The sequence below is a fragment of the Ambystoma mexicanum genome, chromosome 6p (assembly GCF_040938575.1).
Source record: "Ambystoma mexicanum isolate Mex_15411 chromosome 6p, UKY_AmexF1_1, whole genome shotgun sequence".
Classification (NCBI taxonomy): domain Eukaryota; kingdom Metazoa; phylum Chordata; class Amphibia; order Caudata; family Ambystomatidae; genus Ambystoma; species Ambystoma mexicanum.
Window position 1 is genome coordinate 31,209,905 of NC_090935.1, and position 27,339 is coordinate 31,237,243.

The following is a 27,339-nucleotide window of genomic DNA, read 5'->3' on the forward strand; positions in this document are numbered from 1 at the left end:
CAGATGGTTGGAGAAGGACCAGGCTGGGTTAGGCCACGAAGCAGAGGCTGAGCCGTTCCCTGGTGCGCTTTCTGGAAATGTCTCCCTCATTTGGAAATGTGCCCCTCAGTTGCTGAGGTCCCGAGAAGGCTCGCCTGCGGCGCTCACAGAGAGGTCTCTGGCCGATCGTGGCCGATCAGGGACGTGAAGGGCTGCCCTGGGACTGTGTCCAACACAAGCCAACCCCCACCCATTGAAGGACAGGACGCACACATGCATAGAAATCATCTGCTGCTTGTTGGGGCCTTCTGGAGGGACCCCTACTGGTGGTGCTTCGAGATGGCGCCTGGTGTTTCCTTGCTGTGCAACCGGGCCCGCCCCACATAAAATCAAAAGTCTATTGCGAGCAGTGAAGGCCAAGGGAATTTAAATGTAATTCAAAGAAACAAAGCACAGAGTTGGGAGCCCAGCCGGATGGCAGTGGAACCCACAACCTTCTGACTCCTAGTCAGGCGCCTTATCCATTGCACCACTGGCCCCCATACCCCTGGTGCCCTCCGTTAGCTCCTAGTGCTGTTCTTCAAGGTGCCTTTCTGAAGCAGGAGCCACTGCAATGCCTGCTGTCCTGATTTTGTAACACACAAGGCTCACGTCCTGGCACAGTTGATAAAAGCAGGCGACAGGCAGCCAATACCTGTTGTAAGAGGCTTCCTGGCCCTACCAAAGGAAAGCAGTCCCGGCGGGACTTTGAAGCCACTGTCGCTGAAGCCAGCAGCCAAACGTAAACTTACATCGGTTTGAAAATGCATCTCTGGCTTGAAGGCGGGGGCAGCAGCAATCCGGGGCTCTCGGGGGTCCGCGCACTAGGCCGCTGCCTCACCTTGCCTATCCTGGAATTCAACAGGGCCCCCCCCAAGCAAACCCTCACAGGCCCTCTGGCTTTTCTCTGGCTTGTGGGACTATTGTGATGCGTCCAGGCACACAGCACCCATCACCCAGGCATTATGACGGGAGGTGCCACTTTGCATGCAGCCTGGACCATGATCCTTTCTTCCTGCATTGCAATAGCCAAGGACACGGAACCTTTCCTTTTGGGCCAAACCAGCAGCGAGGAAGCTTGGGTCGTTGGTCTTTGCCTCTTGGTTCCATATCGGCCCCAGAACCAAACAGTTTCTTGCCAAAGTTAGAGCATAACAAGTCAACCTAGGTCAATAGGCAGCCGATGTGCTGGCTTTTATACACTGGCCAGTTCAGCCCCAAGTGTGTGCTCGCTTCGGCAGCACATATACTAAAATTGGAACGATACAGAGAAGATTAGCATGGCCCCTGCGCAAGGATGACACGCAAATTCGTGAAGCGTTCCATATTTTTAGACACGTGCGTGCCAGGAGAGAAATACCTTTTATTGACAGAATAAAAGGGGCCCCGCTCCCGTGCTGGTCTTGTGCTTGCTCGCTGCCGCGGAAGCCCTTCCCGTTTCTCTTGATCCTCTCTGTGCTGTGCTGCACCGAGAGCGGCTGCCTTGTCCTCTGCTGGCTGCTCATTTCTATATAGCGCTTTCTATATGACCCGCCTCTAGGGGCTCATGGCAAAGAGCGCACAGCCCCTCAAGCTTCACTGCTTCTAGGCCCTACTCTTCATGAGAGCTGGCTGCCTCTAGGTGTGTGATCTCTTTACCCACTTGTGCATTCTTTGCTCAGTGTCATTCGCCAACTGCTCCTTTAAAGCAAGCGAGGGGTGGCAGGGTCTGAAAGGCAGCAGATAGCACGAGAGAGAGTGTGCGTGCGTGTGTCTGTGTGTATGCAAATCACCAGTCAGCCAGGGCCTGCTGGGAGCCCATTCCGCCAGGCCCACCGGCTTTTGGACAGCTCCCAGATGGTTGGAGAAGGACCAGGCTGGGTTGGGCCACGGAGCAGAGGCCGAGCCGTTCCCTGGTGCGCTTTCTGGAAATGTCTCCCTCATTTGGAAATGTGCCCCTCAGTTGCTGAGGTCCCGAGAAGGCTCGCCTGCGGCGCTCACAGAGAGGTCTCTGGCCGATCAGGGACGTGAAGGGCTGCCCTGGGACTGTGTCCAACACAAGCCAACCCCCACCCATTGAAGGACAGGACGCACACATGCATAGAAATCATCTGCTGCTTGTTGGGGCCTTCTGGAGGGACCCCTACTGGTGGTGCTTCGAGATGGCGCCTGGTGTTTCCTTGCTGTGCAACCGGGCCCGCCCCACATAAAATCAAAAGTCTATTGCGAGCAGTGAAGGCCAAGGGAATTTAAATGTAATTCAAAGAAACAAAGCACAGAGTTGGGAGCCCAGCCGGATGGCAGTGGAACCCACAACCTTCTGACTCCTAGTCAGGCGCCTTATCCATTGCACCACTGGCCCCCATACCCCTGGTGCCCTCCGTTAGCTCCTAGTGCTGTTCTTCAAGGTGCCTTTCTGAAGCAGGAGCCACTGCAATGCCTGCTGTCCTGATTTTGTAACACACAAGGCTCACGTCCTGGCACAGTTGATAAAAGCAGGCGACAGGCAGCCAATACCTGTTGTAAGAGGCTTCCTGGCCCTACCAAAGGAAAGCAGTCCCGGTGGGACTTTGAAGCCACTGTCGCTGAAGCCAGCAGCCAAACGTAAACTTACATCGGTTTGAAAATGCATCTCTGGCTTGAAGGCGGGGGCAGCAGCAATCCGGGGCTCTCGGGGGTCCGCGCACTAGGCCGCTGCCTCACCTTGCCTATCCTGGAATTCAACAGGGCCCCCCCCAAGCAAACCCTCACAGGCCCTCTGGCTTTTCTCTGGCTTGTGGGACTATTGTGATGCGTCCAGGCACACAGCACCCATCACCCAGGCATTATGACGGGAGGTGCCACTTTGCATGCAGCCTGGACCATGATCCTTTCTTCCTGCATTGCAATAGCCAAGCACACGGAACCTTTCCTTTTGGGCCAAACCAGCAGCGAGGAAGCTTGGGTCGTTGGTCTTTGCCTCTTGGTTCCATATCGGCCCCAGAACCAAACAGTTTCTTGCCAAAGTTAGAGCATAACAAGTCAACCTAGGTCAATAGGCAGCCGATGTGCTGGCTTTTATACACTGGCCAGTTCAGCCCCAAGTGTGTGCTCGCTTCGGCAGCACATATACTAAAATTGGAACGATACAGAGAAGATTAGCATGGCCCCTGCGCAAGGATGACACGCAAATTCGTGAAGCGTTCCATATTTTTAGACACGTGCGTGCCAGGAGAGAAATACCTTTTATTGACAGAATAAAAGGGGCCCCGCTCCCGTGCTCGTCTTGTGCTTGCTCGCTGCCGCGGAAGCCCTTCCCGTTTCTCTTGATCCTCTCTGTGCTGTGCTGCACCGAGAGCGGCTGCCTTGTCCTCTGCTGGCTGCTCATTTCTATATAGCGCTTTCTATATGACCCGCCTCTAGGGGCTCATGGCAAAGAGCGCACAGCCCCTCAAGCTTCACTGCTTCTAGGCCCTACTCTTCATGAGAGCTGGCTGCCTCTAGGTGTGTGATCTCTTTACCCACTTGTGCATTCTTTGCTCAGTGTCATTCGCCAACTGCTCCTTTAAAGCAAGCGAGGGGTGGCAGGGTCTGAAAGGCAGCAGATAGCACGAGAGAGAGTGTGCGTGCGTGTGTCTGTGTGTATGCAAATCACCAGTCAGCCAGGGCCTGCTGGGAGCCCATTCCGCCAGGCCCACCGGCTTTTGGACAGCTCCCAGATGGTTGGAGAAGGACCAGGCTGGGTTAGGCCACGAAGCAGAGGCTGAGCCGTTCCCTGGTGCGCTTTCTGGAAATGTCTCCCTCATTTGGAAATGTGCCCCTCAGTTGCTGAGGTCCCGAGAAGGCTCGCCTGCGGCGCTCACAGAGAGGTCTCTGGCCGATCGTGGCCGATCAGGGACGTGAAGGGCTGCCCTGGGACTGTGTCCAACACAAGCCAACCCCCACCCATTGAAGGACAGGACGCACACATGCATAGAAATCATCTGCTGCTTGTTGGGGCCTTCTGGAGGGACCCCTACTGGTGGTGCTTCGAGATGGCGCCTGGTGTTTCCTTGCTGTGCAACCGGGCCCGCCCCACATAAAATCAAAAGTCTATTGCGAGCAGTGAAGGCCAAGGGAATTTAAATGTAATTCAAAGAAACAAAGCACAGAGTTGGGAGCCCAGCCGGATGGCAGTGGAACCCACAACCTTCTGACTCCTAGTCAGGCGCCTTATCCATTGCACCACTGGCCCCCATACCCCTGGTGCCCTCCGTTAGCTCCTAGTGCTGTTCTTCAAGGTGCCTTTCTGAAGCAGGAGCCACTGCAATGCCTGCTGTCCTGATTTTGTAACACACAAGGCTCACGTCCTGGCACAGTTGATAAAAGCAGGCGACAGGCAGCCAATACCTGTTGTAAGAGGCTTCCTGGCCCTACCAAAGGAAAGCAGTCCCGGCGGGACTTTGAAGCCACTGTCGCTGAAGCCAGCAGCCAAACGTAAACTTACATCGGTTTGAAAATGCATCTCTGGCTTGAAGGCGGGGGCAGCAGCAATCCGGGGCTCTCGGGGGTCCGCGCACTAGGCCGCTGCCTCACCTTGCCTATCCTGGAATTCAACAGGGCCCCCCCCAAGCAAACCCTCACAGGCCCTCTGGCTTTTCTCTGGCTTGTGGGACTATTGTGATGCGTCCAGGCACACAGCACCCATCACCCAGGCATTATGACGGGAGGTGCCACTTTGCATGCAGCCTGGACCATGATCCTTTCTTCCTGCATTGCAATAGCCAAGCACACGGAACCTTTCCTTTTGGGCCAAACCAGCAGCGAGGAAGCTTGGGTCGTTGGTCTTTGCCTCTTGGTTCCATATCGGCCCCAGAACCAAACAGTTTCTTGCCAAAGTTAGAGCATAACAAGTCAACCTAGGTCAATAGGCAGCCGATGCGCTGGCTTTTATACACTGGCCAGTTCAGCCCCAAGTGTGTGCTCGCTTCGGCAGCACATATACTAAAATTGGAACGATACAGAGAAGATTAGCATGGCCCCTGCGCAAGGATGACACGCAAATTCGTGAAGCGTTCCATATTTTTAGACACGTGCGTGCCAGGAGAGAAATACCTTTTATTGACAGAATAAAAGGGGCCCCGCTCCCGTGCTGGTCTTGTGCTTGCTCGCTGCCGCGGAAGCCCTTCCCGTTTCTCTTGATCCTCTCTGTGCTGTGCTGCACCGAGAGCGGCTGCCTTGTCCTCTGCTGGCTGCTCATTTCTATATAGCGCTTTCTATATGATCCGCCTCTAGGGGCTCATGGCAAAGAGCGCACAGCCCCTCAAGCTTCACTGCTTCTAGGCCCTACTCTTCATGAGAGCTGGCTGCCTCTAGGTGTGTGATCTCTTTACCCACTTGTGCATTCTTTGCTCAGTGTCATTCGCCAACTGCTCCTTTAAAGCAAGCGAGGGGTGGCAGGGTCTGAAAGGCAGCAGATAGCACGAGAGAGAGTGTGCGTGCGTGCGTGTGTCTGTGTGTATGCAAATCACCAGTCAGCCAGGGCCTGCTGGGAGCCCATTCCGCCAGGCCCACCGGCTTTTGGACAGCTCCCAGATGGTTGGAGAAGGACCAGGCTGGGTTAGGCCACGAAGCAGAGGCTGAGCCGTTCCCTGGTGCGCTTTCTGGAAATGTCTCCCTCATTTGGAAATGTGCCCCTCAGTTGCTGAGGTCCCGAGAAGGCTCGCCTGCGGCGCTCACAAGAGAGGTCTCTGGCCGATCGTGGCCGATCAGGGACGTGAAGGGCTGCCCTGGGACTGTGTCCAACACAAGCCAACCCCCACCCATTGAAGGACAGGACGCACACATGCATAGAAATCATCTGCTGCTTGTTGGGGCGGTCTGGAGGGACCCCTACTGGTGGTGCTTCGAGATGGCGCCTGGTGTTTCCTTGCTGTGCAACCGGGCCCGCCCCACATAAAATCAAAAGTCTATTGCGAGCAGTGAAGGCCAAGGGAATTTAAATGTAATTCAAAGAAACAAAGCACAGAGTTGGGAGCCCAGCCGGATGGCAGTGGAACCCACAACCTTCTGACTCCTAGTCAGGCGCCTTATCCATTGCACCACTGGCCCCCCATACCCCTGGTGCCCTCCGTTAGCTCCTAGTGCTGTTCTTCAAGGTGCCTTTCTGAAGCAGGAGCCACTGCAATGCCTGCTGTCCTGATTTTGTAACACACAAGCCTCACGTCCTGGCACAGTTGATAAAAGCAGGCGACAGGCAGCCATTACCTGTTGTAAGAGGCTTCCTGGCCCTACCAAAGGAAAGCAGACCCGGCGGGACTTTGAAGCCACCGTCGCTGAAGCCAGCAGCCAAACGTAAACTTACATCGGTTTGAAAATGCATCTCTGGCTTGAAGGCGGGGGCAGCAGCAATCCGGGGCTCTCGGGGGTCCGCGCACTAGGCCGCTGCCTCACCTTGCCTATCCTGGAATTCAACAGGGCCCCCCCCAAGCAAACCCTCACAGGCCCTCTGGCTTTTCTCTGGCTTGTGGGACTATTGTGATGCGTCCAGGCACACAGCACCCATCACCCAGGCATTATGACGGGAGGTGCCACTTTGCATGCAGCCTGGACCATGATCCTTTCTTCCTGCATTGCAATAGCCAAGCACACGGAACCTTTCCTTTTGGGCCAAACCAGCAGCGAGGAAGCTTGGGTCGTTGGTCTTTGCCTCTTGGTTCCATACCGGCCCCAGAACCAAACAGTTTCTTGCCAAAGTTAGAGCATAACAAGTCAACCTAGGTCAATAGGCAGCCGATGCGCTGGCTTTTATACACTGGCCAGTTCAGCCCCAAGTGTGTGCTCGCTTCGGCAGCACATATACTAAAATTGGAACGATACAGAGAAGATTAGCATGGCCCCTGCGCAAGGATGACACGCAAATTCGTGAAGCGTTCCATATTTTTAGACACGTGCGTGCCAGGAGAGAAATACCTTTTATTGACAGAATAAAAGGGGCCCCGCTCCCGTGCTGGTCTTGTGCTTGCTCGCTGCCGCGGAAGCCCTTCCCGTTTCTCTTGATCCTCTCTGTGCTGTGCTGCACCGAGAGCGGCTGCCTTGTCCTCTGCTGGCTGCTCATTTCTATATAGCGCTTTCTATATGACCCGCCTCTAGGGGCTCATGGCAAAGAGCGCACAGCCCCTCAAGCTTCACTGCTTCTAGGCCCTACTCTTCATGAGAGCTGGCTGCCTCTAGGTGTGTGATCTCTTTACCCACTTGTGCATTCTTTGCTCAGTGTCATTCGCCAACTGCTCCTTTAAAGCAAGCGAGGGGTGGCAGGGTCTGAAAGGCAGCAGATAGCACGAGAGAGAGTGTGCGTGCGTGTGTCTGTGTGTATGCAAATCACCAGTCAGCCAGGGCCTGCTGGGAGCCCATTCCGCCAGGCCCACCGGCTTTTGGACAGCTCCCAGATGGTTGGAGAAGGACCAGGCTGGGTTAGGCCACGAAGCAGAGGCTGAGCCGTTCCCTGGTGCGCTTTCTGGAAATGTCTCCCTCATTTGGAAATGTGCCCCTCAGTTGCTGAGGTCCCGAGAAGGCTCGCCTGCGGCGCTCACAGAGAGGTCTCTGGCCGATCGTGGCCGATCAGGGACGTGAAGGGCTGCCCTGGGACTGTGTCCAACACAAGCCAACCCCCACCCATTGAAGGACAGGACGCACACATGCATAGAAATCATCTGCTGCTTGTTGGGGCCTTCTGGAGGGACCCCTACTGGTGGTGCTTCGAGATGGCGCCTGGTGTTTCCTTGCTGTGCAACCGGGCCCGCCCCACATAAAATCAAAAGTCTATTGCGAGCAGTGAAGGCCAAGGGAATTTAAATGTAATTCAAAGAAACAAAGCACAGAGTTGGGAGCCCAGCCGGATGGCAGTGGAACCCACAACCTTCTGACTCCTAGTCAGGCGCCTTATCCATTGCACCACTGGCCCCCATACCCCTGGTGCCCTCCGTTAGCTCCTAGTGCTGTTCTTCAAGGTGCCTTTCTGAAGCAGGAGCCACTGCAATGCCTGCTGTCCTGATTTTGTAACACACAAGGCTCACGTCCTGGCACAGTTGATAAAAGCAGGCGACAGGCAGCCAATACCTGTTGTAAGAGGCTTCCTGGCCCTACCAAAGGAAAGCAGTCCCGGCGGGACTTTGAAGCCACTGTCGCTGAAGCCAGCAGCCAAACGTAAACTTACATCGGTTTGAAAATGCATCTCTGGCTTGAAGGCGGGGGCAGCAGCAATCCGGGGCTCTCGGGGGTCCGCGCACTAGGCCGCTGCCTCACCTTGCCTATCCTGGAATTCAACAGGGCCCCCCCCAAGCAAACCCTCACAGGCCCTCTGGCTTTTCTCTGGCTTGTGGGACTATTGTGATGCGTCCAGGCACACAGCACCCATCACCCAGGCATTATGACGGGAGGTGCCACTTTGCATGCAGCCTGGACCATGATCCTTTCTTCCTGCATTGCAATAGCCAAGCACACGGAACCTTTCCTTTTGGGCCAAACCAGCAGCGAGGAAGCTTGGGTCGTTGGTCTTTGCCTCTTGGTTCCATATCGGCCCCAGAACCAAACAGTTTCTTGCCAAAGTTAGAGCATAACAAGTCAACCTAGGTCAATAGGCAGCCGATGTGCTGGCTTTTATACACTGGCCAGTTCAGCCCCAAGTGTGTGCTCGCTTCGGCAGCACATATACTAAAATTGGAACGATACAGAGAAGATTAGCATGGCCCCTGCGCAAGGATGACACGCAAATTCGTGAAGCGTTCCATATTTTTAGACACGTGCGTGCCAGGAGAGAAATACCTTTTATTGACAGAATAAAAGGGGCCCCGCTCCCGTGCTGGTCTTGTGCTTGCTCGCTGCCGCGGAAGCCCTTCCCGTTTCTCTTGATCCTCTCTGTGCTGTGCTGCACCGAGAGCGGCTGCCTTGTCCTCTGCTGGCTGCTCATTTCTATATAGCGCTTTCTATATGACCCGCCTCTAGGGGCTCATGGCAAAGAGCGCACAGCCCCTCAAGCTTCACTGCTTCTAGGCCCTACTCTTCATGAGAGCTGGCTGCCTCTAGGTGTGTGATCTCTTTACCCACTTGTGCATTCTTTGCTCAGTGTCATTCGCCAACTGCTCCTTTAAAGCAAGCGAGGGGTGGCAGGGTCTGAAAGGCAGCAGATAGCACGAGAGAGAGTGTGCGTGCGTGTGTCTGTGTGTATGCAAATCACCAGTCAGCCAGGGCCTGCTGGGAGCCCATTCCGCCAGGCCCACCGGCTTTTGGACAGCTCCCAGATGGTTGGAGAAGGACCAGGCTGGGTTAGGCCACGAAGCAGAGGCTGAGCCGTTCCCTGGTGCGCTTTCTGGAAATGTCTCCCTCATTTGGAAATGTGCCCCTCAGTTGCTGAGGTCCCGAGAAGGCTCGCCTGCGGCGCTCACAGAGAGGTCTCTGGCCGATCGTGGCCGATCAGGGACGTGAAGGGCTGCCCTGGGACTGTGTCCAACACAAGCCAACCCCCACCCATTGAAGGACAGGACGCACACATGCATAGAAATCATCTGCTGCTTGTTGGGGCCTTCTGGAGGGACCCCTACTGGTGGTGCTTCGAGATGGCGCCTGGTGTTTCCTTGCTGTGCAACCGGGCCCGCCCCACATAAAATCAAAAGTCTATTGCGAGCAGTGAAGGCCAAGGGAATTTAAATGTAATTCAAAGAAACAAAGCACAGAGTTGGGAGCCCAGCCGGATGGCAGTGGAACCCACAACCTTCTGACTCCTAGTCAGGCGCCTTATCCATTGCACCACTGGCCCCCATACCCCTGGTGCCCTCCGTTAGCTCCTAGTGCTGTTCTTCAAGGTGCCTTTCTGAAGCAGGAGCCACTGCAATGCCTGCTGTCCTGATTTTGTAACACACAAGGCTCACGTCCTGGCACAGTTGATAAAAGCAGGCGACAGGCAGCCAATACCTGTTGTAAGAGGCTTCCTGGCCCTACCAAAGGAAAGCAGTCCCGGCGGGACTTTGAAGCCACTGTCGCTGAAGCCAGCAGCCAAACGTAAACTTACATCGGTTTGAAAATGCATCTCTGGCTTGAAGGCGGGGGCAGCAGCAATCCGGGGCTCTCGGGGGTCCGCGCACTAGGCCGCTGCCTCACCTTGCCTATCCTGGAATTCAACAGGGCCCCCCCCAAGCAAACCCTCACAGGCCCTCTGGCTTTTCTCTGGCTTGTGGGACTATTGTGATGCGTCCAGGCACACAGCACCCATCACCCAGGCATTATGACGGGAGGTGCCACTTTGCATGCAGCCTGGACCATGATCCTTTCTTCCTGCATTGCAATAGCCAAGCACACGGAACCTTTCCTTTTGGGCCAAACCAGCAGCGAGGAAGCTTGGGTCGTTGGTCTTTGCCTCTTGGTTCCATATCGGCCCCAGAACCAAACAGTTTCTTGCCAAAGTTAGAGCATAACAAGTCAACCTAGGTCAATAGGCAGCCGATGTGCTGGCTTTTATACACTGGCCAGTTCAGCCCCAAGTGTGTGCTCGCTTCGGCAGCACATATACTAAAATTGGAACGATACAGAGAAGATTAGCATGGCCCCTGCGCAAGGATGACACGCAAATTCGTGAAGCGTTCCATATTTTTAGACACGTGCGTGCCAGGAGAGAAATACCTTTTATTGACAGAATAAAAGGGGCCCCGCTCCCGTGCTCGTCTTGTGCTTGCTCGCTGCCGCGGAAGCCCTTCCCGTTTCTCTTGATCCTCTCTGTGCTGTGCTGCACCGAGAGCGGCTGCCTTGTCCTCTGCTGGCTGCTCATTTCTATATAGCGCTTTCTATATGACCCGCCTCTAGGGGCTCATGGCAAAGAGCGCACAGCCCCTCAAGCTTCACTGCTTCTAGGCCCTACTCTTCATGAGAGCTGGCTGCCTCTAGGTGTGTGATCTCTTTACCCACTTGTGCATTCTTTGCTCAGTGTCATTCGCCAACTGCTCCTTTAAAGCAAGCGAGGGGTGGCAGGGTCTGAAAGGCAGCAGATAGCACGAGAGAGAGTGTGCGTGCGTGTGTCTGTGTGTATGCAAATCACCAGTCAGCCAGGGCCTGCTGGGAGCCCATTCCGCCAGGCCCACCGGCTTTTGGACAGCTCCCAGATGGTTGGAGAAGGACCAGGCTGGGTTAGGCCACGAAGCAGAGGCTGAGCCGTTCCCTGGTGCGCTTTCTGGAAATGTCTCCCTCATTTGGAAATGTGCCCCTCAGTTGCTGAGGTCCCGAGAAGGCTCGCCTGCGGCGCTCACAGAGAGGTCTCTGGCCGATCGTGGCCGATCAGGGACGTGAAGGGCTGCCCTGGGACTGTGTCCAACACAAGCCAACCCCCACCCATTGAAGGACAGGACGCACACATGCATAGAAATCATCTGCTGCTTGTTGGGGCCTTCTGGAGGGACCCCTACTGGTGGTGCTTCGAGATGGCGCCTGGTGTTTCCTTGCTGTGCAACCGGGCCCGCCCCACATAAAATCAAAAGTCTATTGCGAGCAGTGAAGGCCAAGGGAATTTAAATGTAATTCAAAGAAACAAAGCACAGAGTTGGGAGCCCAGCCGGATGGCAGTGGAACCCACAACCTTCTGACTCCTAGTCAGGCGCCTTATCCATTGCACCACTGGCCCCCATACCCCTGGTGCCCTCCGTTAGCTCCTAGTGCTGTTCTTCAAGGTGCCTTTCTGAAGCAGGAGCCACTGCAATGCCTGCTGTCCTGATTTTGTAACACACAAGGCTCACGTCCTGGCACAGTTGATAAAAGCAGGCGACAGGCAGCCAATACCTGTTGTAAGAGGCTTCCTGGCCCTACCAAAGGAAAGCAGTCCCGGCGGGACTTTGAAGCCACCGTCGCTGAAGCCAGCAGCCAAACGTAAACTTACATCGGTTTGAAAATGCATCTCTGGCTTGAAGGCGGGGGCAGCAGCAATCCGGGGCTCTCGGGGGTCCGCGCACTAGGCCGCTGCCTCACCTTGCCTATCCTGGAATTCAACAGGGCCCCCCCCAAGCAAACCCTCACAGGCCCTCTGGCTTTTCTCTGGCTTGTGGGACTATTGTGATGCGTCCAGGCACACAGCACCCATCACCCAGGCATTATGACGGGAGGTGCCACTTTGCATGCAGCCTGGACCATGATCCTTTCTTCCTGCATTGCAATAGCCAAGCACACGGAACCTTTCCTTTTGGGCCAAACCAGCAGCGAGGAAGCTTGGGTCGTTGGTCTTTGCCTCTTGGTTCCATATCGGCCCCAGAACCAAACAGTTTCTTGCCAAAGTTAGAGCATAACAAGTCAACCTAGGTCAATAGGCAGCCGATGCGCTGGCTTTTATACACTGGCCAGTTCAGCCCCAAGTGTGTGCTCGCTTCGGCAGCACATATACTAAAATTGGAACGATACAGAGAAGATTAGCATGGCCCCTGCGCAAGGATGACACGCAAATTCGTGAAGCGTTCCATATTTTTAGACACGTGCGTGCCAGGAGAGAAATACCTTTTATTGACAGAATAAAAGGGGCCCCGCTCCCGTGCTGGTCTTGTGCTTGCTCGCTGCCGCGGAAGCCCTTCCCGTTTCTCTTGATCCTCTCTGTGCTGTGCTGCACCGAGAGCGGCTGCCTTGTCCTCTGCTGGCTGCTCATTTCTATATAGCGCTTTCTATATGATCCGCCTCTAGGGGCTCATGGCAAAGAGCGCACAGCCCCTCAAGCTTCACTGCTTCTAGGCCCTACTCTTCATGAGAGCTGGCTGCCTCTAGGTGTGTGATCTCTTTACCCACTTGTGCATTCTTTGCTCAGTGTCATTCGCCAACTGCTCCTTTAAAGCAAGCGAGGGGTGGCAGGGTCTGAAAGGCAGCAGATAGCACGAGAGAGAGTGTGCGTGCGTGCGTGTGTCTGTGTGTATGCAAATCACCAGTCAGCCAGGGCCTGCTGGGAGCCCATTCCGCCAGGCCCACCGGCTTTTGGACAGCTCCCAGATGGTTGGAGAAGGACCAGGCTGGGTTAGGCCACGAAGCAGAGGCTGAGCCGTTCCCTGGTGCGCTTTCTGGAAATGTCTCCCTCATTTGGAAATGTGCCCCTCAGTTGCTGAGGTCCCGAGAAGGCTCGCCTGCGGCGCTCACAAGAGAGGTCTCTGGCCGATCGTGGCCGATCAGGGACGTGAAGGGCTGCCCTGGGACTGTGTCCAACACAAGCCAACCCCCACCCATTGAAGGACAGGACGCACACATGCATAGAAATCATCTGCTGCTTGTTGGGGCGGTCTGGAGGGACCCCTACTGGTGGTGCTTCGAGATGGCGCCTGGTGTTTCCTTGCTGTGCAACCGGGCCCGCCCCACATAAAATCAAAAGTCTATTGCGAGCAGTGAAGGCCAAGGGAATTTAAATGTAATTCAAAGAAACAAAGCACAGAGTTGGGAGCCCAGCCGGATGGCAGTGGAACCCACAACCTTCTGACTCCTAGTCAGGCGCCTTATCCATTGCACCACTGGCCCCCCATACCCCTGGTGCCCTCCGTTAGCTCCTAGTGCTGTTCTTCAAGGTGCCTTTCTGAAGCAGGAGCCACTGCAATGCCTGCTGTCCTGATTTTGTAACACACAAGCCTCACGTCCTGGCACAGTTGATAAAAGCAGGCGACAGGCAGCCATTACCTGTTGTAAGAGGCTTCCTGGCCCTACCAAAGGAAAGCAGACCCGGCGGGACTTTGAAGCCACCGTCGCTGAAGCCAGCAGCCAAACGTAAACTTACATCGGTTTGAAAATGCATCTCTGGCTTGAAGGCGGGGGCAGCAGCAATCCGGGGCTCTCGGGGGTCCGCGCACTAGGCCGCTGCCTCACCTTGCCTATCCTGGAATTCAACAGGGCCCCCCCCAAGCAAACCCTCACAGGCCCTCTGGCTTTTCTCTGGCTTGTGGGACTATTGTGATGCGTCCAGGCACACAGCACCCATCACCCAGGCATTATGACGGGAGGTGCCACTTTGCATGCAGCCTGGACCATGATCCTTTCTTCCTGCATTGCAATAGCCAAGCACACGGAACCTTTCCTTTTGGGCCAAACCAGCAGCGAGGAAGCTTGGGTCGTTGGTCTTTGCCTCTTGGTTCCATACCGGCCCCAGAACCAAACAGTTTCTTGCCAAAGTTAGAGCATAACAAGTCAACCTAGGTCAATAGGCAGCCGATGCGCTGGCTTTTATACACTGGCCAGTTCAGCCCCAAGTGTGTGCTCGCTTCGGCAGCACATATACTAAAATTGGAACGATACAGAGAAGATTAGCATGGCCCCTGCGCAAGGATGACACGCAAATTCGTGAAGCGTTCCATATTTTTAGACACGTGCGTGCCAGGAGAGAAATACCTTTTATTGACAGAATAAAAGGGGCCCCGCTCCCGTGCTGGTCTTGTGCTTGCTCGCTGCCGCGGAAGCCCTTCCCGTTTCTCTTGATCCTCTCTGTGCTGTGCTGCACCGAGAGCGGCTGCCTTGTCCTCTGCTGGCTGCTCATTTCTATATAGCGCTTTCTATATGACCCGCCTCTAGGGGCTCATGGCAAAGAGCGCACAGCCCCTCAAGCTTCACTGCTTCTAGGCCCTACTCTTCATGAGAGCTGGCTGCCTCTAGGTGTGTGATCTCTTTACCCACTTGTGCATTCTTTGCTCAGTGTCATTCGCCAACTGCTCCTTTAAAGCAAGCGAGGGGTGGCAGGGTCTGAAAGGCAGCAGATAGCACGAGAGAGAGTGTGCGTGCGTGTGTCTGTGTGTATGCAAATCACCAGTCAGCCAGGGCCTGCTGGGAGCCCATTCCGCCAGGCCCACCGGCTTTTGGACAGCTCCCAGATGGTTGGAGAAGGACCAGGCTGGGTTAGGCCACGAAGCAGAGGCTGAGCCGTTCCCTGGTGCGCTTTCTGGAAATGTCTCCCTCATTTGGAAATGTGCCCCTCAGTTGCTGAGGTCCCGAGAAGGCTCGCCTGCGGCGCTCACAGAGAGGTCTCTGGCCGATCGTGGCCGATCAGGGACGTGAAGGGCTGCCCTGGGACTGTGTCCAACACAAGCCAACCCCCACCCATTGAAGGACAGGACGCACACATGCATAGAAATCATCTGCTGCTTGTTGGGGCCTTCTGGAGGGACCCCTACTGGTGGTGCTTCGAGATGGCGCCTGGTGTTTCCTTGCTGTGCAACCGGGCCCGCCCCACATAAAATCAAAAGTCTATTGCGAGCAGTGAAGGCCAAGGGAATTTAAATGTAATTCAAAGAAACAAAGCACAGAGTTGGGAGCCCAGCCGGATGGCAGTGGAACCCACAACCTTCTGACTCCTAGTCAGGCGCCTTATCCATTGCACCACTGGCCCCCATACCCCTGGTGCCCTCCGTTAGCTCCTAGTGCTGTTCTTCAAGGTGCCTTTCTGAAGCAGGAGCCACTGCAATGCCTGCTGTCCTGATTTTGTAACACACAAGGCTCACGTCCTGGCACAGTTGATAAAAGCAGGCGACAGGCAGCCAATACCTGTTGTAAGAGGCTTCCTGGCCCTACCAAAGGAAAGCAGTCCCGGCGGGACTTTGAAGCCACTGTCGCTGAAGCCAGCAGCCAAACGTAAACTTACATCGGTTTGAAAATGCATCTCTGGCTTGAAGGCGGGGGCAGCAGCAATCCGGGGCTCTCGGGGGTCCGCGCACTAGGCCGCTGCCTCACCTTGCCTATCCTGGAATTCAACAGGGCCCCCCCCAAGCAAACCCTCACAGGCCCTCTGGCTTTTCTCTGGCTTGTGGGACTATTGTGATGCGTCCAGGCACACAGCACCCATCACCCAGGCATTATGACGGGAGGTGCCACTTTGCATGCAGCCTGGACCATGATCCTTTCTTCCTGCATTGCAATAGCCAAGCACACGGAACCTTTCCTTTTGGGCCAAACCAGCAGCGAGGAAGCTTGGGTCGTTGGTCTTTGCCTCTTGGTTCCATATCGGCCCCAGAACCAAACAGTTTCTTGCCAAAGTTAGAGCATAACAAGTCAACCTAGGTCAATAGGCAGCCGATGTGCTGGCTTTTATACACTGGCCAGTTCAGCCCCAAGTGTGTGCTCGCTTCGGCAGCACATATACTAAAATTGGAACGATACAGAGAAGATTAGCATGGCCCCTGCGCAAGGATGACACGCAAATTCGTGAAGCGTTCCATATTTTTAGACACGTGCGTGCCAGGAGAGAAATACCTTTTATTGACAGAATAAAAGGGGCCCCGCTCCCGTGCTGGTCTTGTGCTTGCTCGCTGCCGCGGAAGCCCTTCCCGTTTCTCTTGATCCTCTCTGTGCTGTGCTGCACCGAGAGCGGCTGCCTTGTCCTCTGCTGGCTGCTCATTTCTATATAGCGCTTTCTATATGACCCGCCTCTAGGGGCTCATGGCAAAGAGCGCACAGCCCCTCAAGCTTCACTGCTTCTAGGCCCTACTCTTCATGAGAGCTGGCTGCCTCTAGGTGTGTGATCTCTTTACCCACTTGTGCATTCTTTGCTCAGTGTCATTCGCCAACTGCTCCTTTAAAGCAAGCGAGGGGTGGCAGGGTCTGAAAGGCAGCAGATAGCACGAGAGAGAGTGTGCGTGCGTGTGTCTGTGTGTATGCAAATCACCAGTCAGCCAGGGCCTGCTGGGAGCCCATTCCGCCAGGCCCACCGGCTTTTGGACAGCTCCCAGATGGTTGGAGAAGGACCAGGCTGGGTTAGGCCACGAAGCAGAGGCTGAGCCGTTCCCTGGTGCGCTTTCTGGAAATGTCTCCCTCATTTGGAAATGTGCCCCTCAGTTGCTGAGGTCCCGAGAAGGCTCGCCTGCGGCGCTCACAGAGAGGTCTCTGGCCGATCGTGGCCGATCAGGGACGTGAAGGGCTGCCCTGGGACTGTGTCCAACACAAGCCAACCCCCACCCATTGAAGGACAGGACGCACACATGCATAGAAATCATCTGCTGCTTGTTGGGGCCTTCTGGAGGGACCCCTACTGGTGGTGCTTCGAGATGGCGCCTGGTGTTTCCTTGCTGTGCAACCGGGCCCGCCCCACATAAAATCAAAAGTCTATTGCGAGCAGTGAAGGCCAAGGGAATTTAAATGTAATTCAAAGAAACAAAGCACAGAGTTGGGAGCCCAGCCGGATGGCAGTGGAACCCACAACCTTCTGACTCCTAGTCAGGCGCCTTATCCATTGCACCACTGGCCCCCATACCCCTGGTGCCCTCCGTTAGCTCCTAGTGCTGTTCTTCAAGGTGCCTTTCTGAAGCAGGAGCCACTGCAATGCCTGCTGTCCTGATTTTGTAACACACAAGGCTCACGTCCTGGCACAGTTGATAAAAGCAGGCGACAGGCAGCCAATACCTGTTGTAAGAGGCTTCCTGGCCCTACCAAAGGAAAGCAGTCCCGGTGGGACTTTGAAGCCACTGTCGCTGAAGCCAGCAGCCAAACGTAAACTTACATCGGTTTGAAAATGCATCTCTGGCTTGAAGGCGGGGGCAGCAGCAATCCGGGGCTCTCGGGGGTCCGCGCACTAGGCCGCTGCCTCACCTTGCCTATCCTGGAATTCAACAGGGCCCCCCCCAAGCAAACCCTCACAGGCCCTCTGGCTTTTCTCTGGCTTGTGGGACTATTGTGATGCGTCCAGGCACACAGCACCCATCACCCAGGCATTATGACGGGAGGTGCCACTTTGCATGCAGCCTGGACCATGATCCTTTCTTCCTGCATTGCAATAGCCAAGCACACGGAACCTTTCCTTTTGGGCCAAACCAGCAGCGAGGAAGCTTGGGTCGTTGGTCTTTGCCTCTTGGTTCCATATCGGCCCCAGAACCAAACAGTTTCTTGCCAAAGTTAGAGCATAACAAGTCAACCTAGGTCAATAGGCAGCCGATGTGCTGGCTTTTATACACTGGCCAGTTCAGCCCCAAGTGTGTGCTCGCTTCGGCAGCACATATACTAAAATTGGAACGATACAGAGAAGATTAGCATGGCCCCTGCGCAAGGATGACACGCAAATTCGTGAAGCGTTCCATATTTTTAGACACGTGCGTGCCAGGAGAGAAATACCTTTTATTGACAGAATAAAAGGGGCCCCGCTCCCGTGCTCGTCTTGTGCTTGCTCGCTGCCGCGGAAGCCCTTCCCGTTTCTCTTGATCCTCTCTGTGCTGTGCTGCACCGAGAGCGGCTGCCTTGTCCTCTGCTGGCTGCTCATTTCTATATAGCGCTTTCTATATGACCCGCCTCTAGGGGCTCATGGCAAAGAGCGCACAGCCCCTCAAGCTTCACTGCTTCTAGGCCCTACTCTTCATGAGAGCTGGCTGCCTCTAGGTGTGTGATCTCTTTACCCACTTGTGCATTCTTTGCTCAGTGTCATTCGCCAACTGCTCCTTTAAAGCAAGCGAGGGGTGGCAGGGTCTGAAAGGCAGCAGATAGCACGAGAGAGAGTGTGCGTGCGTGTGTCTGTGTGTATGCAAATCACCAGTCAGCCAGGGCCTGCTGGGAGCCCATTCCGCCAGGCCCACCGGCTTTTGGACAGCTCCCAGATGGTTGGAGAAGGACCAGGCTGGGTTAGGCCACGAAGCAGAGGCTGAGCCGTTCCCTGGTGCGCTTTCTGGAAATGTCTCCCTCATTTGGAAATGTGCCCCTCAGTTGCTGAGGTCCCGAGAAGGCTCGCCTGCGGCGCTCACAGAGAGGTCTCTGGCCGATCGTGGCCGATCAGGGACGTGAAGGGCTGCCCTGGGACTGTGTCCAACACAAGCCAACCCCCACCCATTGAAGGACAGGACGCACACATGCATAGAAATCATCTGCTGCTTGTTGGGGCCTTCTGGAGGGACCCCTACTGGTGGTGCTTCGAGATGGCGCCTGGTGTTTCCTTGCTGTGCAACCGGGCCCGCCCCACATAAAATCAAAAGTCTATTGCGAGCAGTGAAGGCCAAGGGAATTTAAATGTAATTCAAAGAAACAAAGCACAGAGTTGGGAGCCCAGCCGGATGGCAGTGGAACCCACAACCTTCTGACTCCTAGTCAGGCGCCTTATCCATTGCACCACTGGCCCCCATACCCCTGGTGCCCTCCGTTAGCTCCTAGTGCTGTTCTTCAAGGTGCCTTTCTGAAGCAGGAGCCACTGCAATGCCTGCTGTCCTGATTTTGTAACACACAAGGCTCACGTCCTGGCACAGTTGATAAAAGCAGGCGACAGGCAGCCAATACCTGTTGTAAGAGGCTTCCTGGCCCTACCAAAGGAAAGCAGTCCCGGCGGGACTTTGAAGCCACTGTCGCTGAAGCCAGCAGCCAAACGTAAACTTACATCGGTTTGAAAATGCATCTCTGGCTTGAAGGCGGGGGCAGCAGCAATCCGGGGCTCTCGGGGGTCCGCGCACTAGGCCGCTGCCTCACCTTGCCTATCCTGGAATTCAACAGGGCCCCCCCCAAGCAAACCCTCACAGGCCCTCTGGCTTTTCTCTGGCTTGTGGGACTATTGTGATGCGTCCAGGCACACAGCACCCATCACCCAGGCATTATGACGGGAGGTGCCACTTTGCATGCAGCCTGGACCATGATCCTTTCTTCCTGCATTGCAATAGCCAAGCACACGGAACCTTTCCTTTTGGGCCAAACCAGCAGCGAGGAAGCTTGGGTCGTTGGTCTTTGCCTCTTGGTTCCATATCGGCCCCAGAACCAAACAGTTTCTTGCCAAAGTTAGAGCATAACAAGTCAACCTAGGTCAATAGGCAGCCGATGCGCTGGCTTTTATACACTGGCCAGTTCAGCCCCAAGTGTGTGCTCGCTTCGGCAGCACATATACTAAAATTGGAACGATACAGAGAAGATTAGCATGGCCCCTGCGCAAGGATGACACGCAAATTCGTGAAGCGTTCCATATTTTTAGACACGTGCGTGCCAGGAGAGAAATACCTTTTATTGACAGAATAAAAGGGGCCCCGCTCCCGTGCTGGTCTTGTGCTTGCTCGCTGCCGCGGAAGCCCTTCCCGTTTCTCTTGATCCTCTCTGTGCTGTGCTGCACCGAGAGCGGCTGCCTTGTCCTCTGCTGGCTGCTCATTTCTATATAGCGCTTTCTATATGATCCGCCTCTAGGGGCTCATGGCAAAGAGCGCACAGCCCCTCAAGCTTCACTGCTTCTAGGCCCTACTCTTCATGAGAGCTGGCTGCCTCTAGGTGTGTGATCTCTTTACCCACTTGTGCATTCTTTGCTCAGTGTCATTCGCCAACTGCTCCTTTAAAGCAAGCGAGGGGTGGCAGGGTCTGAAAGGCAGCAGATAGCACGAGAGAGAGTGTGCGTGCGTGCGTGTGTCTGTGTGTATGCAAATCACCAGTCAGCCAGGGCCTGCTGGGAGCCCATTCCGCCAGGCCCACCGGCTTTTGGACAGCTCCCAGATGGTTGGAGAAGGACCAGGCTGGGTTAGGCCACGAAGCAGAGGCTGAGCCGTTCCCTGGTGCGCTTTCTGGAAATGTCTCCCTCATTTGGAAATGTGCCCCTCAGTTGCTGAGGTCCCGAGAAGGCTCGCCTGCGGCGCTCACAAGAGAGGTCTCTGGCCGATCGTGGCCGATCAGGGACGTGAAGGGCTGCCCTGGGACTGTGTCCAACACAAGCCAACCCCCACCCATTGAAGGACAGGACGCACACATGCATAGAAATCATCTGCTGCTTGTTGGGGCGGTCTGGAGGGACCCCTACTGGTGGTGCTTCGAGATGGCGCCTGGTGTTTCCTTGCTGTGCAACCGGGCCCGCCCCACATAAAATCAAAAGTCTATTGCGAGCAGTGAAGGCCAAGGGAATTTAAATGTAATTCAAAGAAACAAAGCACAGAGTTGGGAGCCCAGCCGGATGGCAGTGGAACCCACAACCTTCTGACTCCTAGTCAGGCGCCTTATCCATTGCACCACTGGCCCCCCATACCCCTGGTGCCCTCCGTTAGCTCCTAGTGCTGTTCTTCAAGGTGCCTTTCTGAAGCAGGAGCCACTGCAATGCCTGCTGTCCTGATTTTGTAACACACAAGCCTCACGTCCTGGCACAGTTGATAAAAGCAGGCGACAGGCAGCCATTACCTGTTGTAAGAGGCTTCCTGGCCCTACCAAAGGAAAGCAGACCCGGCGGGACTTTGAAGCCACCGTCGCTGAAGCCAGCAGCCAAACGTAAACTTACATCGGTTTGAAAATGCATCTCTGGCTTGAAGGCGGGGGCAGCAGCAATCCGGGGCTCTCGGGGGTCCGCGCACTAGGCCGCTGCCTCACCTTGCCTATCCTGGAATTCAACAGGGCCCCCCCCAAGCAAACCCTCACAGGCCCTCTGGCTTTTCTCTGGCTTGTGGGACTATTGTGATGCGTCCAGGCACACAGCACCCATCACCCAGGCATTATGACGGGAGGTGCCACTTTGCATGCAGCCTGGACCATGATCCTTTCTTCCTGCATTGCAATAGCCAAGCACACGGAACCTTTCCTTTTGGGCCAAACCAGCAGCGAGGAAGCTTGGGTCGTTGGTCTTTGCCTCTTGGTTCCATACCGGCCCCAGAACCAAACAGTTTCTTGCCAAAGTTAGAGCATAACAAGTCAACCTAGGTCAATAGGCAGCCGATGCGCTGGCTTTTATACACTGGCCAGTTCAGCCCCAAGTGTGTGCTCGCTTCGGCAGCACATATACTAAAATTGGAACGATACAGAGAAGATTAGCATGGCCCCTGCGCAAGGATGACACGCAAATTCGTGAAGCGTTCCATATTTTTAGACACGTGCGTGCCAGGAGAGAAATACCTTTTATTGACAGAATAAAAGGGGCCCCGCTCCCGTGCTGGTCTTGTGCTTGCTCGCTGCCGCGGAAGCCCTTCCCGTTTCTCTTGATCCTCTCTGTGCTGTGCTGCACCGAGAGCGGCTGCCTTGTCCTCTGCTGGCTGCTCATTTCTATATAGCGCTTTCTATATGACCCGCCTCTAGGGGCTCATGGCAAAGAGCGCACAGCCCCTCAAGCTTCACTGCTTCTAGGCCCTACTCTTCATGAGAGCTGGCTGCCTCTAGGTGTGTGATCTCTTTACCCACTTGTGCATTCTTTGCTCAGTGTCATTCGCCAACTGCTCCTTTAAAGCAAGCGAGGGGTGGCAGGGTCTGAAAGGCAGCAGATAGCACGAGAGAGAGTGTGCGTGCGTGTGTCTGTGTGTATGCAAATCACCAGTCAGCCAGGGCCTGCTGGGAGCCCATTCCGCCAGGCCCACCGGCTTTTGGACAGCTCCCAGATGGTTGGAGAAGGACCAGGCTGGGTTAGGCCACGAAGCAGAGGCTGAGCCGTTCCCTGGTGCGCTTTCTGGAAATGTCTCCCTCATTTGGAAATGTGCCCCTCAGTTGCTGAGGTCCCGAGAAGGCTCGCCTGCGGCGCTCACAGAGAGGTCTCTGGCCGATCGTGGCCGATCAGGGACGTGAAGGGCTGCCCTGGGACTGTGTCCAACACAAGCCAACCCCCACCCATTGAAGGACAGGACGCACACATGCATAGAAATCATCTGCTGCTTGTTGGGGCCTTCTGGAGGGACCCCTACTGGTGGTGCTTCGAGATGGCGCCTGGTGTTTCCTTGCTGTGCAACCGGGCCCGCCCCACATAAAATCAAAAGTCTATTGCGAGCAGTGAAGGCCAAGGGAATTTAAATGTAATTCAAAGAAACAAAGCACAGAGTTGGGAGCCCAGCCGGATGGCAGTGGAACCCACAACCTTCTGACTCCTAGTCAGGCGCCTTATCCATTGCACCACTGGCCCCCATACCCCTGGTGCCCTCCGTTAGCTCCTAGTGCTGTTCTTCAAGGTGCCTTTCTGAAGCAGGAGCCACTGCAATGCCTGCTGTCCTGATTTTGTAACACACAAGGCTCACGTCCTGGCACAGTTGATAAAAGCAGGCGACAGGCAGCCAATACCTGTTGTAAGAGGCTTCCTGGCCCTACCAAAGGAAAGCAGTCCCGGCGGGACTTTGAAGCCACTGTCGCTGAAGCCAGCAGCCAAACGTAAACTTACATCGGTTTGAAAATGCATCTCTGGCTTGAAGGCGGGGGCAGCAGCAATCCGGGGCTCTCGGGGGTCCGCGCACTAGGCCGCTGCCTCACCTTGCCTATCCTGGAATTCAACAGGGCCCCCCCCAAGCAAACCCTCACAGGCCCTCTGGCTTTTCTCTGGCTTGTGGGACTATTGTGATGCGTCCAGGCACACAGCACCCATCACCCAGGCATTATGACGGGAGGTGCCACTTTGCATGCAGCCTGGACCATGATCCTTTCTTCCTGCATTGCAATAGCCAAGCACACGGAACCTTTCCTTTTGGGCCAAACCAGCAGCGAGGAAGCTTGGGTCGTTGGTCTTTGCCTCTTGGTTCCATATCGGCCCCAGAACCAAACAGTTTCTTGCCAAAGTTAGAGCATAACAAGTCAACCTAGGTCAATAGGCAGCCGATGTGCTGGCTTTTATACACTGGCCAGTTCAGCCCCAAGTGTGTGCTCGCTTCGGCAGCACATATACTAAAATTGGAACGATACAGAGAAGATTAGCATGGCCCCTGCGCAAGGATGACACGCAAATTCGTGAAGCGTTCCATATTTTTAGACACGTGCGTGCCAGGAGAGAAATACCTTTTATTGACAGAATAAAAGGGGCCCCGCTCCCGTGCTGGTCTTGTGCTTGCTCGCTGCCGCGGAAGCCCTTCCCGTTTCTCTTGATCCTCTCTGTGCTGTGCTGCACCGAGAGCGGCTGCCTTGTCCTCTGCTGGCTGCTCATTTCTATATAGCGCTTTCTATATGACCCGCCTCTAGGGGCTCATGGCAAAGAGCGCACAGCCCCTCAAGCTTCACTGCTTCTAGGCCCTACTCTTCATGAGAGCTGGCTGCCTCTAGGTGTGTGATCTCTTTACCCACTTGTGCATTCTTTGCTCAGTGTCATTCGCCAACTGCTCCTTTAAAGCAAGCGAGGGGTGGCAGGGTCTGAAAGGCAGCAGATAGCACGAGAGAGAGTGTGCGTGCGTGTGTCTGTGTGTATGCAAATCACCAGTCAGCCAGGGCCTGCTGGGAGCCCATTCCGCCAGGCCCACCGGCTTTTGGACAGCTCCCAGATGGTTGGAGAAGGACCAGGCTGGGTTAGGCCACGAAGCAGAGGCTGAGCCGTTCCCTGGTGCGCTTTCTGGAAATGTCTCCCTCATTTGGAAATGTGCCCCTCAGTTGCTGAGGTCCCGAGAAGGCTCGCCTGCGGCGCTCACAGAGAGGTCTCTGGCCGATCGTGGCCGATCAGGGACGTGAAGGGCTGCCCTGGGACTGTGTCCAACACAAGCCAACCCCCACCCATTGAAGGACAGGACGCACACATGCATAGAAATCATCTGCTGCTTGTTGGGGCCTTCTGGAGGGACCCCTACTGGTGGTGCTTCGAGATGGCGCCTGGTGTTTCCTTGCTGTGCAACCGGGCCCGCCCCACATAAAATCAAAAGTCTATTGCGAGCAGTGAAGGCCAAGGGAATTTAAATGTAATTCAAAGAAACAAAGCACAGAGTTGGGAGCCCAGCCGGATGGCAGTGGAACCCACAACCTTCTGACTCCTAGTCAGGCGCCTTATCCATTGCACCACTGGCCCCCATACCCCTGGTGCCCTCCGTTAGCTCCTAGTGCTGTTCTTCAAGGTGCCTTTCTGAAGCAGGAGCCACTGCAATGCCTGCTGTCCTGATTTTGTAACACACAAGGCTCACGTCCTGGCACAGTTGATAAAAGCAGGCGACAGGCAGCCAATACCTGTTGTAAGAGGCTTCCTGGCCCTACCAAAGGAAAGCAGTCCCGGCGGGACTTTGAAGCCACTGTCGCTGAAGCCAGCAGCCAAACGTAAACTTACATCGGTTTGAAAATGCATCTCTGGCTTGAAGGCGGGGGCAGCAGCAATCCGGGGCTCTCGGGGGTCCGCGCACTAGGCCGCTGCCTCACCTTGCCTATCCTGGAATTCAACAGGGCCCCCCCCAAGCAAACCCTCACAGGCCCTCTGGCTTTTCTCTGGCTTGTGGGACTATTGTGATGCGTCCAGGCACACAGCACCCATCACCCAGGCATTATGACGGGAGGTGCCACTTTGCATGCAGCCTGGACCATGATCCTTTCTTCCTGCATTGCAATAGCCAAGCACACGGAACCTTTCCTTTTGGGCCAAACCAGCAGCGAGGAAGCTTGGGTCGTTGGTCTTTGCCTCTTGGTTCCATATCGGCCCCAGAACCAAACAGTTTCTTGCCAAAGTTAGAGCATAACAAGTCAACCTAGGTCAATAGGCAGCCGATGTGCTGGCTTTTATACACTGGCCAGTTCAGCCCCAAGTGTGTGCTCGCTTCGGCAGCACATATACTAAAATTGGAACGATACAGAGAAGATTAGCATGGCCCCTGCGCAAGGATGACACGCAAATTCGTGAAGCGTTCCATATTTTTAGACACGTGCGTGCCAGGAGAGAAATACCTTTTATTGACAGAATAAAAGGGGCCCCGCTCCCGTGCTCGTCTTGTGCTTGCTCGCTGCCGCGGAAGCCCTTCCCGTTTCTCTTGATCCTCTCTGTGCTGTGCTGCACCGAGAGCGGCTGCCTTGTCCTCTGCTGGCTGCTCATTTCTATATAGCGCTTTCTATATGACCCGCCTCTAGGGGCTCATGGCAAAGAGCGCACAGCCCCTCAAGCTTCACTGCTTCTAGGCCCTACTCTTCATGAGAGCTGGCTGCCTCTAGGTGTGTGATCTCTTTACCCACTTGTGCATTCTTTGCTCAGTGTCATTCGCCAACTGCTCCTTTAAAGCAAGCGAGGGGTGGCAGGGTCTGAAAGGCAGCAGATAGCACGAGAGAGAGTGTGCGTGCGTGTGTCTGTGTGTATGCAAATCACCAGTCAGCCAGGGCCTGCTGGGAGCCCATTCCGCCAGGCCCACCGGCTTTTGGACAGCTCCCAGATGGTTGGAGAAGGACCAGGCTGGGTTAGGCCACGAAGCAGAGGCTGAGCCGTTCCCTGGTGCGCTTTCTGGAAATGTCTCCCTCATTTGGAAATGTGCCCCTCAGTTGCTGAGGTCCCGAGAAGGCTCGCCTGCGGCGCTCACAGAGAGGTCTCTGGCCGATCGTGGCCGATCAGGGACGTGAAGGGCTGCCCTGGGACTGTGTCCAACACAAGCCAACCCCCACCCATTGAAGGACAGGACGCACACATGCATAGAAATCATCTGCTGCTTGTTGGGGCCTTCTGGAGGGACCCCTACTGGTGGTGCTTCGAGATGGCGCCTGGTGTTTCCTTGCTGTGCAACCGGGCCCGCCCCACATAAAATCAAAAGTCTATTGCGAGCAGTGAAGGCCAAGGGAATTTAAATGTAATTCAAAGAAACAAAGCACAGAGTTGGGAGCCCAGCCGGATGGCAGTGGAACCCACAACCTTCTGACTCCTAGTCAGGCGCCTTATCCATTGCACCACTGGCCCCCATACCCCTGGTGCCCTCCGTTAGCTCCTAGTGCTGTTCTTCAAGGTGCCTTTCTGAAGCAGGAGCCACTGCAATGCCTGCTGTCCTGATTTTGTAACACACAAGGCTCACGTCCTGGCACAGTTGATAAAAGCAGGCGACAGGCAGCCAATACCTGTTGTAAGAGGCTTCCTGGCCCTACCAAAGGAAAGCAGTCCCGGCGGGACTTTGAAGCCACCGTCGCTGAAGCCAGCAGCCAAACGTAAACTTACATCGGTTTGAAAATGCATCTCTGGCTTGAAGGCGGGGGCAGCAGCAATCCGGGGCTCTCGGGGGTCCGCGCACTAGGCCGCTGCCTCACCTTGCCTATCCTGGAATTCAACAGGGCCCCCCCCAAGCAAACCCTCACAGGCCCTCTGGCTTTTCTCTGGCTTGTGGGACTATTGTGATGCGTCCAGGCACACAGCACCCATCACCCAGGCATTATGACGGGAGGTGCCACTTTGCATGCAGCCTGGACCATGATCCTTTCTTCCTGCATTGCAATAGCCAAGCACACGGAACCTTTCCTTTTGGGCCAAACCAGCAGCGAGGAAGCTTGGGTCGTTGGTCTTTGCCTCTTGGTTCCATATCGGCCCCAGAACCAAACAGTTTCTTGCCAAAGTTAGAGCATAACAAGTCAACCTAGGTCAATAGGCAGCCGATGCGCTGGCTTTTATACACTGGCCAGTTCAGCCCCAAGTGTGTGCTCGCTTCGGCAGCACATATACTAAAATTGGAACGATACAGAGAAGATTAGCATGGCCCCTGCGCAAGGATGACACGCAAATTCGTGAAGCGTTCCATATTTTTAGACACGTGCGTGCCAGGAGAGAAATACCTTTTATTGACAGAATAAAAGGGGCCCCGCTCCCGTGCT

General features: G+C 55.2%; 15 non-coding genes across 15 annotated transcripts; all 15 read left to right on the forward strand.

Annotated features, from left to right (window-relative positions):
• Positions 1–1,243: 1,243 nt before the first annotated feature.
• Positions 1,244–1,350, forward strand: LOC138512207 (U6 spliceosomal RNA). Its single transcript, XR_011281065.1, has one exon. It is a non-coding gene; the product is annotated as a U6 spliceosomal RNA (small nuclear RNA).
• A 1,734-nt stretch (positions 1,351–3,084) lies between these two features.
• On the forward strand, positions 3,085–3,191 carry LOC138512208 (U6 spliceosomal RNA). Its single transcript, XR_011281066.1, has one exon. It is a non-coding gene; the product is annotated as a U6 spliceosomal RNA (small nuclear RNA).
• A 1,744-nt stretch (positions 3,192–4,935) lies between these two features.
• LOC138512209 (U6 spliceosomal RNA) lies at positions 4,936–5,042 on the forward strand. The gene has a single exon (XR_011281067.1). It is a non-coding gene; the product is annotated as a U6 spliceosomal RNA (small nuclear RNA).
• Positions 5,043–6,792: 1,750 nt separating this feature from the next.
• LOC138512210 (U6 spliceosomal RNA) lies at positions 6,793–6,899 on the forward strand. The gene has a single exon (XR_011281068.1). It is a non-coding gene; the product is annotated as a U6 spliceosomal RNA (small nuclear RNA).
• A 1,744-nt stretch (positions 6,900–8,643) lies between these two features.
• On the forward strand, positions 8,644–8,750 carry LOC138512211 (U6 spliceosomal RNA). The gene has a single exon (XR_011281069.1). It is a non-coding gene; the product is annotated as a U6 spliceosomal RNA (small nuclear RNA).
• A 1,744-nt stretch (positions 8,751–10,494) lies between these two features.
• On the forward strand, positions 10,495–10,601 carry LOC138512212 (U6 spliceosomal RNA). Its single transcript, XR_011281070.1, has one exon. It is a non-coding gene; the product is annotated as a U6 spliceosomal RNA (small nuclear RNA).
• A 1,744-nt stretch (positions 10,602–12,345) lies between these two features.
• LOC138512214 (U6 spliceosomal RNA) lies at positions 12,346–12,452 on the forward strand. The gene has a single exon (XR_011281072.1). It is a non-coding gene; the product is annotated as a U6 spliceosomal RNA (small nuclear RNA).
• Positions 12,453–14,202: 1,750 nt separating this feature from the next.
• LOC138512216 (U6 spliceosomal RNA) lies at positions 14,203–14,309 on the forward strand. Its single transcript, XR_011281073.1, has one exon. It is a non-coding gene; the product is annotated as a U6 spliceosomal RNA (small nuclear RNA).
• A 1,744-nt stretch (positions 14,310–16,053) lies between these two features.
• On the forward strand, positions 16,054–16,160 carry LOC138512217 (U6 spliceosomal RNA). Its single transcript, XR_011281074.1, has one exon. It is a non-coding gene; the product is annotated as a U6 spliceosomal RNA (small nuclear RNA).
• A 1,744-nt stretch (positions 16,161–17,904) lies between these two features.
• On the forward strand, positions 17,905–18,011 carry LOC138512218 (U6 spliceosomal RNA). The gene has a single exon (XR_011281075.1). It is a non-coding gene; the product is annotated as a U6 spliceosomal RNA (small nuclear RNA).
• Positions 18,012–19,755: 1,744 nt separating this feature from the next.
• LOC138512219 (U6 spliceosomal RNA) lies at positions 19,756–19,862 on the forward strand. The gene has a single exon (XR_011281076.1). It is a non-coding gene; the product is annotated as a U6 spliceosomal RNA (small nuclear RNA).
• A 1,750-nt stretch (positions 19,863–21,612) lies between these two features.
• On the forward strand, positions 21,613–21,719 carry LOC138512220 (U6 spliceosomal RNA). The gene has a single exon (XR_011281077.1). It is a non-coding gene; the product is annotated as a U6 spliceosomal RNA (small nuclear RNA).
• Positions 21,720–23,463: 1,744 nt separating this feature from the next.
• LOC138512221 (U6 spliceosomal RNA) lies at positions 23,464–23,570 on the forward strand. Its single transcript, XR_011281078.1, has one exon. It is a non-coding gene; the product is annotated as a U6 spliceosomal RNA (small nuclear RNA).
• A 1,744-nt stretch (positions 23,571–25,314) lies between these two features.
• Positions 25,315–25,421, forward strand: LOC138512222 (U6 spliceosomal RNA). Its single transcript, XR_011281079.1, has one exon. It is a non-coding gene; the product is annotated as a U6 spliceosomal RNA (small nuclear RNA).
• Positions 25,422–27,165: 1,744 nt separating this feature from the next.
• Positions 27,166–27,272, forward strand: LOC138512223 (U6 spliceosomal RNA). The gene has a single exon (XR_011281080.1). It is a non-coding gene; the product is annotated as a U6 spliceosomal RNA (small nuclear RNA).
• The last annotated feature ends 67 nt before the right edge of the window (positions 27,273–27,339 follow it).